This window comes from Nothobranchius furzeri, chromosome 9, assembly GCF_043380555.1.
Source record: "Nothobranchius furzeri strain GRZ-AD chromosome 9, NfurGRZ-RIMD1, whole genome shotgun sequence".
Taxonomy (NCBI): domain Eukaryota; kingdom Metazoa; phylum Chordata; class Actinopteri; order Cyprinodontiformes; family Nothobranchiidae; genus Nothobranchius; species Nothobranchius furzeri.
The window spans coordinates 60,258,115-60,278,945 of record NC_091749.1 but is presented as its reverse complement, the minus strand read 5'-3'; the positions used below and the strand labels follow the sequence as shown (position 1 = coordinate 60,278,945).

The 20,831-nt window shown below is 41.6% G+C and overlaps 1 protein-coding gene across 2 annotated transcripts in view; it reads right to left on the bottom strand.

The window, feature by feature from the left end:
- Positions 1 to 9,538: 9,538 nt before the first annotated feature.
- Positions 9,539 to 20,831, bottom strand: part of LOC107381406 (F-actin-monooxygenase MICAL2) — a 62,844-nt gene continuing 51,551 nt past the window's right edge. Inside the window, exon 24 of one of the 2 annotated variants that reach the window (XM_054732078.2) lies at positions 9,539 to 9,760. The gene's annotated coding sequence lies outside the window, so the exon portion shown is untranslated. Of the gene's footprint in view, positions 9,761 to 19,122; positions 19,414 to 20,831 lie in introns of those variants that run through there. The other variant, XM_054732077.2, reaches the window with a different exon arrangement.

The window sequence follows — 20,831 nt, the reverse complement described above, 5'->3', positions numbered from 1 at the left end:
ATATTCAAAACTCTGTAAAGTCCCTTTAAGTTTTTTTTTAAACAAATCACCTGCCACCTTTTAATGCAGAATTTGAAGCTATGATCATTTTACGTTGAGAAATTGTGTCGTTATTGCCATTTAGTCAAATCTTGAAGATTTACAATCTCAAGCATTTGTTTTGAACACGTCTCAGCTAATAGCTGTAAAACTTAGAGAGTTTAAAGCATTTTGATGTTTGCTAATGTTGATCAGCACACACATGTAATAACAATATCACCTGCCTTATGGGAGCAGACTAACCCTCTAACAGCAGTGGGTCCATGCGTCAGCCAGCAGCCAGCGTGTGTTTCTAACATTACGTCCACCTTCTGTGTGCTTAAAACATAAAAACATCCAACATGGCCACTTTGCCTCATTAACCCTCTGGAGGCAGGCGTTGCAGATTTGCAACAGTTAAAACCTACTTACCTGGTTACTCCACATACGTATTTCATGTTGTTCGTCCTTTTATCAAAACTTATTTTGAGCCTGAGTGGGTTAAACTGGCGACAGTGAGACTGGAAACAGTCAAAGGAACAACCACAGTCCTGTCTGAACAAGTAATCCATTAGCAGCCAGTGTTTTGACACCAATCCCTCAAAAGAAAACCCTGTATGAAGATGGACGACCAGCCCTCCGAGGACATCCATCAACACCTTTTAACATCTGTGTGTGCATGTTTAGCTCAGAGTGGGGATGACACAGAGAGGTGAATTATTCCACAAGAGCTGTTAAATTACTGTTTTTTTCCCCTCTTTTATTTCATTGCACTTAGCTAAGCAGTTTAGCAGTTTGCAACAATTTTCTGACTGATATTGAACCTTGAGATGCAGCTAATGTTTCTTTAGTGAGACACTAGAGATAAACGCAGCAGTGCAGTGTGTAACTCCTGCTAGCAATTTGTCGGCTGACAGTGTTTAAAAGCTCTTCTGCGCTTCTGGTCACATGATCTGGATTCAGAAATGAAAGATGTGTGAGGTCATTCAGAGTTTTTACAACCCTGTGAGGACAAGAGTCAATGTATGTTTGAATGTTTAAGAAGAGAATGAAAGAGTTCAACTAGGGATTTAGGGTTTTAGGTCACTGTACACCACCAACACCAGACCAAACTGGCCCATTGGAGCCAAACCACCAACCTTGCAACAGACAGAAGGCAACATGTTGTGTGCTCTGCATGGCTAAATCCTGCACATCTAAAAGTACATGATCATAATGCAAATTATGGTTTTATTGAATAGAAACAACAAAATAACACAGTTGTGTGCAAAGGAGTTGGATTGTGAGGGAAATCGACAGCAGAAACAGAAACCCTTAGGATCTGTTTTGTGCGACTCAGAAACTGGATTTGAAAGATCTTTGATTTCAGAAGGAGCTACCAGTCCTCTGGGCCTCTTTTCCATGGGTTTGGTTTAATTTAGCAATAATAACAGATGGTTTTTGTTTTTAGTGAATGGAAATTGCGATCAAAGGAACTGCGTTTTCCACCACGTGTGCATGCAGAGTGATAATGATGTTAAAGTAGATTTTTATGTTTATTTAACTTTTTTTTAAGGAGAAACAACTTGTGTGTCCTTTTGGTTCAGTTTTTTTGCTATTTTCTTCCCTCCCCAGTAAAATGTACCCACTTGCCTCCCATCAATCCTCCTTTCTGGGACCACCTCCCACATTATATAAACTTCATGTGTTAAAATACTTACAGGTCCTCACATTGTTTTTGCTTCCTGTTAGTTCCTTCTAAGCCCAGTTCTTCCTGTGTCATTTGGGTTTTTAGTTATTAAAAGTGTTTTTGAGATCACCTGCCTGCCTCCGAAGCCTTCCTCTACACCTTGGGTCCTACAACAACTGAAACGTGAGATAGTGAGGTTAAAAAAAATTTCAGGACAGATTCCAACAGTTATAATAAAACACACATATAATCAATGATGCTGCCAAAGTCTGTTCACCTGGAAATCCACACAGGAAAGGAAACAAATAAATAAAGTTGCTGCTTCCATGCATGTTGCCACTAACAGTTAATAGCATACTGAAGACAACGCAACGTATCACATAAGTGTGAAAATCTCCTTTTATGTGCCGTGGTGTTTTTTTATGCTTAAACAACAGCAACATCTCCATTTCTTTAACTTCTTCAAAGCTGTGTTATCCTTGTTTTAATTTCACAAAAAGTGCAAAATGTTTTATTCAGTTTACTTAATCTGGTATCAACTCAGCCAGCATGCAGGTGGGGCCTATATGGATATAAATATATGGGCAAACTGTATGGGTGCCAACAGGGTTTGTCTGTGGTTTCCATGGTGGCCCCACATGTGGGCCCATGTATGAGTGACGCCATCTGGGTCCCTCTGAAAACCCATGTAAGGCCTGTTAAAACATGCATGGGTAACAATCTATTTGGGCAAACCTCTGTGGGTGATGAAACAGTGGACAAAGCCACGGTGTGTCCGTATATTTCCATATGGAACCCACCTGGGAAGGTTCCTTCAGCTGCTGCTCACTTACACACTTAACTGCTGTACTTGCTGACTTCCTGTTACAGGAGCGGCTGAATACAAATATAATTTAACGTGTGTAATAAATAAAGAAATAAACAGAAATTTGTTCATTGTTGTTTAGGTGAAACAGTTAATGCAAATAAAAACTCAGTGCGCACCTCAGCTATTTTGGGGTATGTGCATGCACTGTATGTGCAGAAATCTCCCAAATGCCTCCACTCCTCTGTCACTTTCTATGAGATAGAAAATATCAGGGGAGTCTCATTTGTAAGCTGGTTTGGGACTCCACAAATAATTGCCGCCTAATTTTTAGATGCTTTACAGAGCTCTAATCAGGTGTTCTGAACCGCTAAAGCTATAGTTTCACCATTCAGCTCCACAGACCTGCCGCTTGCCTCGACGAGGCTGATCAGAGCTGTAGCATCACTTTGATTTGACCCTGCCCTCTCTTCAATAGAATTAGCCTGGTTCTGTTCGTTTTACTCAGATGTGCCCTGCTGCTGCTGGCCTGGCCTGGTCTGGTTCAGCCTGGCCTGCAACCTCCTCTAATCAGATATCCATGTGAGGCCAGGTGCTCTCCTGGCTCTCCGCTTTGACTGCTCGGCCACACAGATTCACTTTGCTCAGAGATAAGAGAGAAAGACGAGTGAGGGCCACTTACTGGTTAAGTGAAAAAGAGTGGAGGAGAACCCACATCTAAACTAGCTTCTGGTTATTCCGGGCCATTCTGTTTCAGTATTAAAAACTGCTTTGATACATTTTATTCACAAAAATGTCATCTGTTTTATTTCAACATCTTAGTGGAGGATGCCATTTAAATTTTTTGTTCAGGGTCAAGCTGCAGCCATTCCCATCAGCCACTGGAAAACAAACCAGTCCAGTCCATTTCACATTCTCACACATTCATGTGGCTGGAAATACATTTTACATCAGGACAAATAGAAGCAAATTGTTTGATGTCTTCTTTTATCATAGTGACTCACGACTCTACCAGTTCTTCTAAATCATTTTGTATTTTTTGTAATATTCTAAAAATAGACGAGATTTCCTTGTGGATGTGCCTGATTTTAAAATGATAACGAAAGCAGTCAAAGTGCAGTAAACATGATGGAGCATTTGCAGTAAAATACAGTGGGGATGAGAGTTGCCATGGTAACACAACAACCCATTTTTTTGTTTCTACTTTTTGAGATACGAGGGTTCTCTTATATTTCCCCCGTCAGTGCTAGAACGAGCACAATTTTTAAAACATTGTCTTTGCAAATGTTCTCGAAGGAACGGCCGTGCGCTGCAACGGATTTCCAGATGACAATTGTGTCCGGCTAAAACTTGAGAGTGTAAAAGTTAATAAGGATGAATTGTGTTTTCTCAGAATATTCTACAAAAGGCAACCAAAAGAAAACAAGCAGATGACAGGCTAAACACACACGAACCACATTTTGTTATGGATCTGTAGTTATACAGAAGTCCAGTGAATTTAATTACCTTGCTTTTTGGATCAAAAGACCTCAGCTACTGATTCATTCCCCAGTTCAATGGCCTCACTGCTCTGGTTACCATGGCGATGCACAAACGGATGGATGGAGCGCAGCCTCTGAGACTTAAAACGCTGAGATATAACTAATTTAACTTTTCTTTACGAGCACAAACTTTACCTGTTCTCCTGATGCCGCCTCACGTTTGTTCATTAAAGTTGATTTACTTTATCTCCACGTAGCAAAAACACACAAAAAGTCTCAGAATAAAAATTTTTATTTTTATCCACTATTTATGCAGTTTGAGTCCAATCAGATCTGATTATTGAATTAGATCTGATTGTTGACTGATTTAATTCGATTGATTAAAAGCCTATCATGCTGAATTTATTTATATTGGTTCAAATAAATAATTGGACCATTTTTAAATCCTTATCTGGTTACCAGTAAACTACAAAATGGATTTCAAAGCGCTTCTACTAGTTTATAAATCACTCAGTGGCATGGGGCCTATATACATACCAGATCTCCTTTACGGATATATGCTGGGCTCTCAGATCCTTAGGAAACAGTCAGCTGGTAGAAACCCAGGTCACAACCAAACAAGGACGAAGCAGCTTTTAGTTCCTCTGCTGCACACAGATGGAGTCAGCTTCCTTGTGACCTCAAATGTTCCCCAACTCTTGTAACTTTCATGTATTCATCAGCCTTTGCACTTTCTGCGCTGTAACTGCATCACCTTGGCATTTTTTTCTGATTCTTAAATCTGAAAGAAATTTCTGATTTTAATTAGACCTAAATACATTTGTGTATTTTAATTGTGCTGTCACGTTATTTTAATATTCGTGCTATTCTCGCTAATGGAAAGCACATTGAATTGCCTCTGTGCGAAATGTGCTTTACAAATAAATCTGCTTGTCGTGTGTTTTTTAGACAAAAAGTAACAACAGAATTAGAGGAAATAAGACAAAAAATAAACATTTTCATTTGAAAAGAAGAGGAAAAGCAACAAATTCTATCAAATAATAAAAACGTTAAGTTTTGCATCATTTCCACAACAGAAGCTCACAGGAGTATTTCAGAGGCACAACAACGTTTAGAGACGAGATGAAAAATTGTGTCACTTGGTGGAATTATGTCCTCACAGCATCCCGCTTAATTCCGCACCCCCGTTTTATCACAGCTGAACAGTTTGCAAACACGATTGTTACCTACAAATCTCTTTATCTCATTGCAGTATAGTCCCAGCAGTGGGACACACACATTAAGGGCAGATTATTGCATAACCAATGTTTAAAATGTGATTACGAGCAGATGTGCACTCAGATTGCATCGGAGGCAGAGGATTTTGGGATATCACTCTCGTTTTTTGTTGTCTTTTTCTGTTTTTCAGAGCATAAATTTAAATCCTGCTTCTCAAAAACACAAATACTGTTGTCAAATGTATGCCATCTGGCACGAAAAATAATGTTGGACCTAAATTATGATACAAAAGGAATTGTCCTTGCAGAAGCACCACTGGCGTGTGTAAAAAAAAGATGTTTTTCCATGCAGATTTTGAGCATATTTTTCTAAACCCACAATTCTGCACTCAGAAATCAGAAAAAGTGACAGTAGAGGAGAAAATAAGTCATTTTGTCAGATTTTAGATGTTCTGTGGACTTAGCACAAATTGATAACAAACATGAGTTTCAAACATCTAGCAGACTCAAACCTCCCAGCCTCATTTGTGCCAAATGTGTTTTTTAAGGTAATTTTTTCTTAACTGCTCCCAGAACTACTGTTGTCCTTTAAAAGGCCCGAGAGGACCCTGGTCTTAGTATGTGCCGGGAGGCTCATTTGATATGAATACAGTGGTATATAAAGGCAGATACAGGAGTGTAATTACATCTAATGGCTGGAAATGCTCCTGTTCAAGACATCTCAGCGTATGATAGCTGATTATGGGTGATCATTTTCTGCTTTTGGGTGAAAAAAAGCACAGCGTCCAGGTTCTGGGCTCTATACCGAGGATAGTGGTTCAGAACAATAGGCTATTGAAATGCAATGTCACTATCCCAGTTTAAATGTCAGAGGATGAGGCTGGCAAGACACCCTGGACTCAATTTATACCCGCGCTCAGAACCAAAACTGGTTGCAGCTGGTGAACTGGAATAATCTGGGAGCACAATTTTTGCCAGATAAATTGTACACACAGAATAAATGCAAGTTTCTGAAGCGAAAACAGATGGCTTGTACCTCAGGTAGATCCACTCATTTATAGTCGTCATGTTTTTAAATGTGGAAGGAGTTTGTCTCACGATATCAATCTGATTTAATCTGTGTTAGGTTTACCGCAACAGACACACACACTAAAATAAATAAATAAGAATAAAAACACAAAGATGACTAAATAATAGCATTTTTATATAACAACCATCGTCCAGCTGCCAACATTCAGATTCCTCCTGAGCTGCTGGACCACCCGCTGAGAAACAACACAAATAACACAATCACATCATTCTCACACACTTTTTATGCACGCGCACACACACACACACACACACACACACACACACACACACACCAGGGAAACTAATCAAACTTTTAAACGGAACAGAAACAAGGACAACAAATTCACAAAAGGATAGAAGAAGCAGCAGAGTAGAAGTTTAACTCTCAGAGGAGGAATTTCTAGATTGAGATAAAAAATCTGGATTCAGTCACCACAGATGAAAAGAAGAGAACTTTAAATTCATCAAAACTGAAATCCTTCCATCTTCTTTACCTGCTTATCCACGCAGGGTCGCGGGGGGCTGGTACCCATCTCCAGCAGTCTGCATTTTACCACACTGAAATAAGGAATGGCCAAAAGAGGTGCAGGCTTTGGGGATAACCATAGAAATTAAGTCACTGGCATGGATGTAGTTTTGACTTTATTAGTGGGGGGATTGGACAGGGGGGTGTCTTTACAGTAAGTATACAAACCTAGATGCTTTTTTATGCAATGTCAGGAATGCAGAGCTGTCAAGTACACAGGTGGCAGGAACGGCCAATCACATGTTAGCAAATATCAGCAGAGCCAATAGATGACCTTGGTCCTAGTGCTCAACCAGTGTCTATTTAGTATAGCATAATATTGTTTTTGGACTGTAAAAAGTGCAGGGGACAAAAATTGACCGTGGAAAAGGGGGGGGGGGGGGGCATGTCCTCCCTGTTCCCTCCAAAACTACTTCCATGGTCACGTATCACACTGAAGATAAAATGTGAGTTTAAAAGTTCCCTACACTTTTTACAGGATTAGTGCTTTCCTGAAAAATCTGATGTGTTAAACTTTTTGCACGCCTTATGCTTTCTAGTGGATGATCTAAAGGCTACAAATAAAAGGGGCTACATATCCCCAATAAAAACACATTTTTAAAACGTTTTGGCATTAGGGAGTTTAAAATTTTGAAGGATCTGCATAGAACACCCCCACCATCACCACCACCTGTCCACACTGGAGCGGTAGCAGCTTTACTTCAAGCTAGGGCTAGGGCTAGGCAAAAAAATCAAAAATGTATTGTTATCAAAATTTCTGACTCTTTTCGAGATTATTTTTCCTATGTCAATAAATGTAATATTTAAAAAAAATGAAAAGATGTGTGTAGGTTGGCTACGTCCATGTCCCTTTAAGAAGCTGTACCACCTTGAGTCACATAAAAATGTGATTCAACATAATACATGTGAAAACCCATCTAGTGGACAACTTTTGTTTCTGCACATACCTGTAGTTATCGTCCACTTACTGTTATCGAGGTGAAATCCTCAATATATCGTGATATTGATTTTAAGCCATATCTCCCAGCCCTACTTCAAGCCCCTCCAGCATGGCCAGCTCCAGCTTGTTTTTTTAAGCGACAGAGCCCAGACACGGCTTATTCTAGAAGGTGCTGAAGTTTTCAAGAATAAAAGTGCTGTAAAAGTTTTATTTCAGGGGGATTTTGTGCAAAGAACTTCCTAAACATGTTTTGTAACAACCAGGAGGACTTTTATAGTGTTAAAACAATTACAAAAGGTCTCCTTGAAGGGAAGCTCAAGGGTCAGACTTCAAAAGCTCTTTACTCTGTCTTCGTACTCACAGTTTGAAGCTCCTCAAACAAGAAGGGTCGAAAGTTCATGAGCTGGATGGAGGGGACTGTCACTTCTGAAGTCCATCGCCAACTGTTTGCCACAATGATGCTTCATTCCTATTTCTTCCACAAAACAGCAAGCTCCTCCACATCCCATCTAGACTCATCTTTTTTGGACGTCACACTTAAAACAGCAGTGTCGTCTGCAAAGATCCCAATATGGTTGCCAGAAGATCTTGTAGATCATTAGTGATTTAGTTACTAATAAAATAATAAGTGATATTAGTTATTAGTGATTCTTACCACCAGTGTTCAAGGTCGCAAGCCTCTGTTACCAGTATTTTCCTTAGTTTGAAACCAAATAAGTTGTTCATTATTCTTGTGTGTCATCAGTTTGACCCAGAGCTGCATTCATAAATAAAAGTAGCTTGCATGTTGAATTTGCTCTGATCATGCAGGTGGAAGTTATAAATGCAAGAAGTTTCATGGCGACAAGTCAATGGTTGAAGCTTAGCCACGCCCACACCAGTTGTGAGATAATCACATTGGATCTAAAAATGGCAAAGCTCAAAACAAACAGAGGTGTTTAGCACATATCTGATTCCACGAGAAAACACAGACTCTTCAAATCTCAAGATTTCATTCAAGTTGCAGTTTTCAGATGACAAAAAAAATAACAATAGGGAGGTTTGTTGCTTTATAGGTTCAAAGATTTCTCAGAAGATCCATAGTTAAAGACTTTTTTGCCATGCCTCCAAAAAGAATAAAATGCCTGCTGTACAGAAAAAAAGACAAAGCCCAATAAATCTTCAAGTGGAGAACGAAGTGTTTTCTGGTCGACGAGATGGGGGTAAAAAACGGTGGCAGGTGGACGGCCCCAGGAGAGACAGAGAACCATCAGGAACATGATGAGTTTCCTGGCTCGTCACGAACAAGTAACAGGATCAACAGTAGGAAACTCAGGGGGAAATTAGGTTGGCAGCATGGGAACGTGTAAAACAAATCCAAAGTGTGAGATATTGTTTCAACTACTTAACCATGATGGGCAACCAGTCAGGGGAACGCAACACAAAAGGGGATGTAAGTGAAATTACCTCATTTAGCTCTCAGGAGTTTATTACACTCACTTTTACTGTCGCATTTAATCAGTGGATTTTATTATTGGTGCAGCTAGTCTTGCAAAAAAAAAGGAAACTTGTATTAGAAGAGCCTTTCACCGACTTGCATTGTAGTGGCTGTTGTTTCAGTCCTTTCACTCGTTCACACCGAGCTCTTCATCCAGCCAAATAAATAAAACACATAAAAACATCTTGTCTGATGATCTCGTCAAAAGATGTGGGACACGTCTCCTAAAATATTCCTCTTTGGCGCATCCCTGTAAAACCTATTATCCTTATTCACCTGGCTGAATTAATAATCTTGAAAAATAATTTAATGGAGGAAGGGGAGCCATGCCACCCTCGCATCCATTGTCTTCATTTTATAAGTGTGTCCTCCCATTTGTCCGAATGCACGCGTGGCGCTTCTGTCCTTGCCGACAGCATCTTTCACTCCTGAAAGTCTGAAAGCTGCAGTTTCCCCACATTCAGCTGCATTTGTTGTGCATTCATCTATACGTTGGGTTTCGTTCATTTGAGGAGAACTCAATTAGGAGAGAAGGGATGCTTTGTTGAAGTAAGACCTGAAATTTAGAAGTAAAATTTAGGAAAGAGATTTTTAAATTCACACAAAATCTCCTGACTTAGATCAGCTGGTTTCCTTTCAAGCATCAGATTTGCAGAAATTTTAATAAAGTCAAATGAAAGCATTTTACTTCAGGTTAATTAATAAAAACCTAGAGGGATAATAAGAAGTCAGACACTGAACAACAATTAAATAATGTTTTAATTAGCGGACACACCTGAAAACATCTCCAGAATGTCATTTAGCATGATTTCTTTTAATTCAGAACAGAAAGATGCTTTCAGTCAGTGTAAAAAATAAACGTATTTCCTTTCACTTTCAGAAGTAATAAACTGCAGTAGTGTGGGATGCAGTTAAGTCATAATCTGTGAAAATTTTATCTAAATTGATTTCTGTCTTCTCATTTACTTGATTTATGTTTACTCTTTTCCTTTCATCCAAGTGCATACAGATTGTAAACAGATGTTTACGTGTTGATCTACTCAGGGAGTTCTAATTATTGAAAACGACACGATCCCAGTCCATTCCTGCAGATTTTGACGGCATTGATGACGTTGATGCGTAAGCTGCAGAGGCCTGGTTTGAACAGGTTGATTTGCTTTCATGTTTTTTAACATTTCAGACAAAGAGTGAAGGGTTTTGGGTTGTGTCGCAGGTCCTTGTTAGGTTTTAATAATGCAACAGTTTGTAAACGAAGCGCCGAGCACCCGTTAAATCCGGGAGAGGATTTGGTTCAAGGATCTTCATCAGGATCTTTTTTGCTGCCGACACGTAAAATACTAGAATGCTCTGGGGAATTTTTTTGCACTTATTGAAGTCGAGAGGGATAACATTTACAGTAAACACAGAATACATCAAAATAATAATAAAATGTATAATATAATACTAATTTTACCTCCAGTTTTTCTATTTATTTGTTCTATTCAACAAAAAGTTTAATGGTTTAAAGAAACATGCAGTTATGTTTATATGTTTTGGGCATAAAAATGTTATTAAGCTATTTTTATTTGTTTTTTCCTGCAGTTTTGTAAACAATAAATAAAATAAGAAGAATGATAAGAAAAGATAGCAGGTAATTCCAATCTTGTCAAGTAACTAATGCAAATGAAAAATGCACTTTACTTTGTTTGGAAAGAAAAATATTTTGGACAATGAAAATCAATGGAATAAAATTCCTCGCATTATTCTGTTCGTGCCTGAGATCACAATTAGATGAATGCTTAACTTTTAGCCTCTGAAAGAAAAAGGAACTGGAGTAGAAGTCTGTAATCTTAATCATTCTTGGTGACATACAGTATATTTTTCTTGAAGTACATTAGAATTTGTGTTTTGAGGATCTTAAACATGTTGAACACTTAATTATACATTTGCCGGGGTCTCAGGTAGGACTGAATGCACACACACACATATAGACACCTCACCCTCACTACTGAAACTCCAACATTACACACTCCATACTGTACATTAATGCCACTGTTTTGCACATACCAACCTCTGTACATTTATATCTCTTATCTTATTGTTTACTTTATTCATTTGTAAAACATGTATATACGCACTATACACACACTCACACGCACACACGTAGAAAAAATTAAAAATAAAAAAATAAAATACTAGCACACACATTTAGTAATGTACATACCTTACATACATATTATTACTTAGATTAGCCATTTTTATATTTTGCTTGTTTTTACATTATTGTATTTTTGCACAACTCTGTTGCTGTGAAGCTCGCACACAAGAATTTCACTCGCATGTACTGTACCAGTGTACCTGCATATGTGACGTGACAATAAAAGTGATTTGATTTGATTTGACATGCATGCATGCGTGTGTGTGTGTGTGTGTGTGTGTGTGTGTGTGTGTGTGTGTGTGTGTGTGTGTGTGTGTGTTGAACAGCATGATTTGCGTGAAAGTGCAGAAATAATGACGTTGTATTTTTAGGTTTATCTCCACTAGCTTTCAATAGCAATCCCAATTTTCTGTAATTTAACTGCAATTTCAGATTCTGATTGCTGTTTTGCTTAAAAGTTAATCATAGTTACCGTAGGACTTGTTTTCTCTTTTTTGCATTGAAGGAAAAGTCATTTATTTCCAAAAAGAGGAAAGAAAAGTTGCGAGAGGTTAAAAAACAAATGACAGTCTACAGAGATGAAGACCAGGGTGTTTAAAAAAACAAAGGATCTTCAGGGTTCAGAGAGAAACAAAATAAAATATTTACATTGGTGAATTCATTTTGGTGATCTTGACTTCAAAATCAAATCTGCATTTATTTCTAATTAATTAGAAGAACACAGCGCTTCTTTTTTCAGATTTAACAAGCTGCTTCTGTGACGACAACATAAGAAACTCTTTTAACACATTAATTGTTTTCTATAACTTCTGTTTGCTCACAAGTTCTGGAAATTCTGCAACCAAACTAATAAAATCTTTCATTTTGTCCCTGAAACCTGCAGCAGCTAAAATGTTTTTGCCATTCTTCTGCAGCAGAAATGACAGTGAGCGACTTCTTCTTTTAGAATCTGTTGAATGTAAAGGTAGATTTTTTTCAAATATGTTCTCACAATTTTCTCTATTATAAATTTGCTGATACACATTTTAAAATATGGCTCTGCATTTGATTAAAACATTAAATAAAAATGAAGAAATGTGTTTTAGACAAATTTTTGGGTGTTGTTTGAAAAACTGGGTCAAGATGTTGAGGAAAACGTTTAATAATAAAAGTGAATTTGTGGGGAAAAATTTTATATATATCAGAACTGTGAAGCAAAATGGTAAATTTACCAGCAAAAACTTGTTAAATCCCTAATATTGTAAAGCATGTTGTCATTTTCAGCATAGATTCAGTCATTTTTGATTAAAGTTTGCTGATTTACTCAAATAACCTTAAATTGGGCTGCAATGGCAACAAAAACCAACACTTCAGAAATAATTTTTTAAATATTTTGCATTTAATGATTAGATAAAAGACACTGGATGACATATTTAAGTTTGAATCTTAAATCTCTTGTTTTCACATTAACTCTTGTTTGCTTGCTCCTCTTGTTTTTCTTTTTATGTTGAAGAGAGTATATTGTAGATAAAAACTAACATTTGTGGAATTCGTCAGGTATTTTTCTGACAAAATGAGGATTAAAAAACCTGAATTATCATTTTCCTTTCTAAAATCTTCCCTTTAGCGCCCCCTTCTGTCCTGAAATAAACCACACAGAATGAAACTTACTGAAGTCATTTTGGTCTGCTTTGTGTGTGTGTGTGTGTGGGGGGGGGGGGGGGGGGTTAAATATGAAATTAGTTTCTGATTAATAACTTATTGTTAGCAAACAGAAATCCAAATATAAAAAGTAACTTTTATCAAACCTTGAATTTTTGAAATTGAATACTTTAAAGTGACAATGTGTAGTTTTACCTTAAATCTCTGGAAATATCCATCAAAACATTGTTAAAAATAAGTAAAATTATGTCCACTTGTTAAAGAATATTGGCGGTTTTTTCACATGTAACCATAAAAATCGGGTCTAAAGTACATAGGGCGTGGGCCTAGCGTCTTTGGGGGATGCCATGTTTCCTTCTGACTGGCTCAGGGTCCTGCGCCTGTTGATGACATCACACTAGATGATTGGCTGGACATACGACTTACAGAAGTTACGTTACCACTAGGGATGAGCGAGTACACCATTATCTGTATCTGTATCTGTATCTGTTCAACCAACTAAATTATCTGTATCTGTACTCGGAATGGGCGGGGCATAACCCGGAAGTGGGCGTGGTTTAACCAGAAGTGGACGTGGTTTACATCAATGTATTATTGAACCGTCACCTTATCGTGGTGGAGGAGTTTGAGTGCCCTAATGATCCTAGGAGCTATGTTGTCTGGGGCACTTAGTGCCCCTGGTAGGGTCTCCCATGACAAATTGGTCTTAGGTGAAGGGTGAGACAAAGAACGATTCGAAGGATCTTTCATGGCGGTTAAAATGAAGAGTCGGAGTACCCGGCCCGGAGGGTTACCGGGGTCCCACCCTGGAGCCAGGCCTGGGGTTGGGGCCCGTGAGCGAGCGCCTGGTGGCCGGGCTTTCGCCCATGGGGCCCGGCCGGGCCCAGCCCGAACCGGATACATGGGCTCGTCCAACTGTGGACCCACCACCCGCAGGAGGAACATGAAGGGTCCGGTGCAATGCGAATCGGGTGGCAGACCAAGGCGGGAGCCTTGGCGGTCCAATCCCCGGACAAGAAAACTAGTTTTTGGGACATGGAACGTCACCTCGCTGGCGGGGAAGGAGCCAGAGCTTGTGGCAGAGGTTGAGCGGTACCGGCTAGATATAGTCGGACTCACCTCGACACATTGCATTGGCTCTGGAACCCGAGACCTGGAGAGGGGTTGGACACTCTACTTTGCTGGAGTTGCTCCGGGTGAGAGGCGGAGGGCTGGGGTTGGCTTTTTGTTAGCTCCGAGACTCTCTGCCTGTGTGTTGGGGTTTACCCCGGGGGACAAGAGGGTAGCTTCCTTGCGCCTTCGGGTCGGGGAACGGGTCCTGACTGTTGTTTGTGCTTATGGGCCAAATATCAGTTCAGAGTACCCACCCTTTTTGGAGTCCCTGGGACGAGTGCTAGATAGTGCTCTATCAGGGGACTCCATTGTCCTGCTGGGGGACTTCAATGCTCACGTGGGCAATGACAGCTTGACCTGAAGGGGTGTGATTGGGAGGAACGGCCCACCTAATCTGAACTCGAGCGGTGTTTTGTTATTGGACTTCTGTGCAAGCCGCAGTTTGGCCATAACGAACACCATGTTCGAACATAAGGATGCCCACCGGTACACTTGGTACCAGGGCAGCCTAGGTCACAGGTCGATGATAGATTTTGTAGTCGTATCATCTGACCTGCGGCCGTATGTTTTGGACACCCGAGTGAAGAGAGGGGCGGAGCTGTCAACTGATCACCACCTGGTGGTGAGTTGGATCAGATGGCAAGAGAACATGCCGCATAGACCTGGCAGACCCAAACGCATAGTGAGGGTCTGCTGGGAACGCCTGGCAGAAGAACCTGTCAAGACGGTCTTCAACTCCCACCTCCGGCAGAGCTTTGACCACGTTCCGAGAGCAGTGGGGGACATTGAGTCCGAGTGGGCCTTGTTCCACTCTGCGATTGTCGAGGCGGCTGTTGCTAGCTGTGGCCGTAAGGTGGCCGGTGCCAGTCGTGGTGGCAACCCCCGTACCCGCTGGTGGACACCAGAGGTTCGGGGAGCCGTCAGGCTGAAGAAGGAGGCCTACAGGGCGTGGCTGGTCTGTGGGTCTCCGGAGGCAGCAGACAGGTACCGGATAGCCAAGCGGGGTGCAGCAGTGGCAGTTGCCGAGGCAAAATCTTGGGCGTGGGAGGAGTTTGGTGAGGCCATGGAGAAAGACTATCGATCGGCTCCAAAGAGGTTCTGGCAAACTGTCCGGCGCCTCAGGAGAGGAAGGCAGCAACTCGCTCACACTGTTTACAGTGGGGATGGGGAGCTGCTGACGTCAACTGAGGCTATAGTCGGACGGTGGAAGGAATACTTTGAGGAGCTCCTCAATCCCACCAATGCGCATTCCGAGGAGGAACCAGAGCTGGGAGGCCTGGGGATGGACTGCCCGATCTCGGGGGCAGAAGTTGCTGAGGTAGTCAAACAACTACACAGCGGCGGAGCCCCGGGGGCCGATGAGGTTCGTCCTGGGTATCTCAAGGCTATGGATGTTGTAGGGCTGTCATGGTTGACACGTCTCTACAACATTGCGTGGTCATCGGGGGCAGTTCCTAGGGAGTGGCAGACCGGGGTGGTGGTCCCCATCTTTAAGAAGGGTGACCTGAGGGTGTGTTCCAACTATAGGGGGATCACACTCCTCAGCCTCCCTGGAAAGGTCTACTCCAAGGTACTGGAGAGGAGGGTCCGATCGATAGTTGAATCTCAGATAGAGGAGGAGCAATGTGGTTTTCGTCCTGGCCGTGGAACTGTGGACCAGCTCTATACCCTTGCAAGGGTGATGGAGGGGGCATGGGAGTTTGCCCAACCAATCCACATGTGTTTTGTGGATTTGGAGAAGGCTTATGACCGTGTCCCCAGGAGCACCCTGTGGGGGACGCTCCAGGAGTATGGGGTGGGTGGCTTTCTGTTAAGGGCCATTCAGTCCCTTTACCAGAGGAGCGTGAGTTTGGTCCGCATAGCCGGTAGTAAGTCGGACCTGTTCCCAGTGAGGGTTGGACTCCGCCAGGGCTGCCCTTTGTCACCGGTTCTGTTCATCACTTTTATGGACAGAATTTCTAGACGCAGCCGTGGTGTGGAGTGTGTCGAGTTTGGTGGCAGGAGAATCTCGTCTCAGCTTTTTGCGGATGATGTGGTCCTCCTAGCTTCATCCAGCTCTGACCTTCAGCTCTTGCTGGGTAGGTTCGCGGCCGAATGTGAAGCGGCTGGGATGAGGATCAGCACCTCCAAATCTGAGACCATGGTTCTCGACCGGAAAAGGGTGGCTTGCCACCTCCGGGTCGGGGGAGAGGTCCTACCTCAAGTGGAGGAGTTTAAGTATCTCGGGGTCTTGTTCACGAGTGAGGGTAGGAGGGATCGGGAGATCGACAGGCGGATTGGTTCGGCGTCTGCAGTGATGCGGACGCTGAGCCGATCTGTCGTGGGGAAGAGGGAGCTGAGCCAGAAAGCCAGGCTCTCGATTTACCGGTCGATCTACGTCCCAATCCTCACCTATGGTCATGAGCTTTGGGTAATGACCGAAAGAACGAGATCGCGGATACAAGCGGCCGAAATGAGTTTCCTCCGTAGGGTGGCCGGGCTCAGCCTTAGAGATAGGGTGAGGAGCTCGGACATTCGGGAGGGACTCGGAGTAGAACCGCTGCTCCTCTGGATCGAAAGGAGCCAGTTGAGGTGGTTTGGGCATCTGGTCAGGATGCCTCCTGGACGCCTCCCCGGGGAGGTGTTTCGGGCATGTCCTGCCGGCAGAAGGCCCCCGGGTCGACCCAGGACACGTTGGAGAGGTTACATCTCCAATCTGGTCCGGGAACGCCTTGGGGTCCTGCCGGAGGAGCTGGTGGACAAGGCCGGGGAGAGGACGGCCTGGAGCTCCCTAGTTGGGATGCTGCCCCCGCGACCCGGACCCGGATAAGCGGAGGAAGACGAGACGAGACGAGTATTATTTTAAGTCTGAAATTGATATGGATTGATCAGAAGTTGCTATGTGTATTGTTTATTTGAAAACTATTTATAGAGCAGCCTCAGAATTGAGATTAAATATTTTTGATCACAATAGTAAAGAAACTATTACAGAACAAGTTTTTCAATAAAATCAGAACATTAATATTTGAGTGCATGGATTAATACATCTGAACTCATGCAGTAGGAACTAGGAAATATGAAATGCTAGAACCAGACACAACTTTCTATATATTTTTTTTATTTTAATTTGATTAAACTGATTTTTTTCTTAACGTTCTTGGCATTTTCCCACACAAAGCTAAACAAAGAAATGTTGATTAATGTGTGTGTGTGTGTGTGTGTGTGTGTGTGTGTGTGTGTGTGTGAGAGAGAGAGAGAGAGAGAGAGAGAGAGAGAGAGAGAGAGAGAGAGAGAGAGAGAGAGAGAGAGAGAGAGAGAGAGAGAGAGAGAGAGAGAGAGAGAGAGAGAGAGAGAGAGAGAGAGAGAGTTGGTTCAAAAAAATAAAAAACCCGACCGGAGCGGAGGTAGTGACAACAGCACGTCAGCTCTGTTTTGTCAAATGCACCATGTCAGTTACGAAAAAAGTAACTTTAAATATTCAACCGAAAAAGAGGCGAGCTGAAGAAAACCTAGGGAAAGCTGAAGAAACGTGAGAAACAGTGAAGCCATCACAGCGCGATCCGTTACTGTCTGTGTGTGTGCGTGGATGAGCCGGCCGGCTAGAGAGTTTTGTAAGTAGGGAGGGGCGGGCGCTCTATGTGACTGGCCAATCACAGAGCGTGAAGACAGTCAGTTACCCAATGAAGATTTTCCTTCAGCACGATTACAGATATTGACTCGTTTTACTCGTTTCATGCTCGTATTCGTCAAAAATGCGTTATCCGTACCGGTTACTCGTCTGAAACGAGTATCCGGCTCATCCCTAGTTACCACATTTGAAAACATTTAGGCAGAAAGAAACATGAATTTAATAACAATTTCCTAAACCTATGTGAAAGAACAGAATCGAGAAAGAGATGCAATATATTTTTGGCTAATTGGTTTTGACGCAGTGTGATGATGTCATTGGCAGGCGCAGGAACCCGAGCGAGCAGATCTGGGAACTACAGCGCTAGAAATCTACAATCGGCATTGCATTCTCTCGATGGATTCTCTAAAATGCATTCTCAATGGCCTAGTGGTGCGGTGTCTGTCCTGGGACAGGGCCATTGGGGTTCAAATCCTGGTTGGGTCATACCAAAGACTTTAAAAATACAACCCAATGCCTCTCTGCTTGCCATTCAGCTTGAAAGGAGTTGGACTGGGGGCTTAAGTCAGATGCTCAATGCTCCACACTGGGAGGGGTCAAATGCAGAGATGAATTTCAACAGTGTGTGACCATGACTGATAGGACATTGACTTTTAACTTGAATTAACTGTAGGACGATCAAAGTCTGAGGAGTCCTGCTGAGGTTGCATGCTTTCTGCTCCACAGGTAACAACATTTACCGTAATGTTTTTGTAAACTAGAAACAGAAAGAAATGAAAGAAAACAATCTTTTATATAGCGCCTCTCGCGATGAAAATCACAAGGCGCTTCACAAAAACAAAAAATTAAAGTATAAAAAAAATTTCAAAAAATTATTTAAGTATGTTTTAAATGAGAACAAATTTAATATTCAAATTTTTTCAAAAGTAAGGAAAGGGAGATAAAAAATGAACAGGAAAGAGGGAAAATAGTGGATCCCGGGAAAGGCGGAATAAGAGCAGAATAAGCAAAGTGTGGTGACGACGGTCATACAAAAGCCAGCTTGAACAGGTGAGTTTCAGCTGCTTTTTAAAGGAGACCACTGAGTCCACTGATCTCAGGCTCAGGGGAGAGAGTTCCAGAGTCTGGGGGCCACAGCAGCAACAGTCATGGCAATATGGTGTAAAACTACCCTGAAATGTATGTACTGCCTCCTAGTGGCAGGAAACCACACACTGCCACTTTAAAACTTCATTTTAGTTTATATGACAGATTTTTTAAAAAGACTAATTTGTAATGAACCAGCTTTAATTCCCCTCAAACAAGCACACGTGTATTCATTATGGCTGACACTGACAGGAAGCATACATCAAATTGCAGCTGCAGAAGTGGAATGCAGCCCATGTTTCTAATGGCAAACACAAACTGCAAAATGCATTGCTTTCCTCTGTGAGTTGTTTTTAGTCCTCTTTTATTGACTCTATGTTACAATATGTGTGTGTTTGTCTCCGATCTGCAGGATTAAATTATTCACATTTATCTGAGCAGAGAAGGTGAAGCCGCCAACATTCCTTGACTGGAAAAGCAACACCACTGTTCTGGTTAGAAATATTAAAAAGATAATCAACGTTTTATTGAAAAAAATAAACACAAACTGTTTTAGTTAATGCCAAAAGTGTAAGTTGCAGTCAGTCCTGGTGGAAGAAATGACTTTTCTCTTCTGTGGAGGGTTCTAGATGAAAACAAAATGACAGGAAAGAGAAGAATAAACATCTTAGATGTACGTGCACTCTTAGATGTTTTTAGTTTTTGAACTTAAATCGAAGAACAATGCAAATTTTTCATTTGCAACTATGTAAATTTTGAGAAAAAAGGGAAATGTGAACTTGATCTATGCTTGTTTTCTGAGTTCATGTAGAAATGTAATAATAATATTGTTTAGATCCATTGGTACTGCACCTTTCATTCCAACTGAATTATGCTTTTTAATAGGGATGGTCAAAAATAACATTTTCAAAAGTTGATCATGACTTTTGTCCTTTTTTACAACAAACTGGACTGCCAGAAGATATCACACCTGTAGTGTCAAGGTGTCTGAAAGAAGAGATTGGAAAAATGACATCTCTTCTGCCTGCAGGAAATGATAGTTCCCAAGTTCTGGGACTAAATTGTTTCACACATTATTTCTGTAAAGTCAACCAGGGCAAATGGTCCTCCTTACAGAGGAGGAGCCTGAGAAGATCTGCTGCTGTCAAAAGGTTTTAATTTCACAGATTAACGTTTTTTTAGATGTTTGATGTTATTGTGTTCTCTGTATTAGATTTAATACACAAACCTGACTTGCCTACGAGATCCGTGTGTTCTGATGGTTCTGATGAAAAAGATAGAGATGATGGCAGCTTTCATCGGGGACAACTAACTTCCAAGAAAATCTGAGCAGAGGCAGAGGAATAAGGAATCTGGTTCCCAAGAGCCACTATCCTGCACGTTTTAGACGTTTTACTGCTCAAACAGCTCATTTTGGCCAGCAGTAGATCAGGAGGTAGAGCGAGTTGTCCATTAACTGGAAAGCTGCAGGTTTGATCCCAGCGCCCGGCAGAGAATTCTGCTGTTGTGTCCTTGGGAAAGACACTTAACCCTCCCTGCCTGCTGGTGGTGGTTGGTTCCTGTGCTCGGAAGCCTCACCTCCATTAGTGCATCCCAGGGCAGCTGTGGCTACATTGTAGCTCATCACCACCAGCGTGTGAATGTGTGTGTGAATGTGTGTGTGAATGGATGAATGATACACTGTAGAGTCAAGTGCTTTGGAGTCTTCTTACTCTGAAAGCTACACAAGTTTGGGTCATTTATCATAATTTACTCTTTTACCGCATCCTCAAGGTCTACAGAAACCTGCTGGTTATTCAATCATTCAAATAAGGTAAAGCAGAGAAACAGCCAGAAAAGGGAGGTTGGTGGCCCCCAGGGGCCCGGATTTGATACCTTAAAGATTTTATAAGTAGCTTTGGAGCCAAATATTTAAATCCATAGCTTTTTTCTAATTTCAGAAATTTATGTTTTTAATTTATTCCTTTTCTCATGTATATTTTATGGGTTGGTTGGTTGGCTGGCTGGCATCGAGAATGGCTGGTTGGTTGGTTGGTGAGTTGG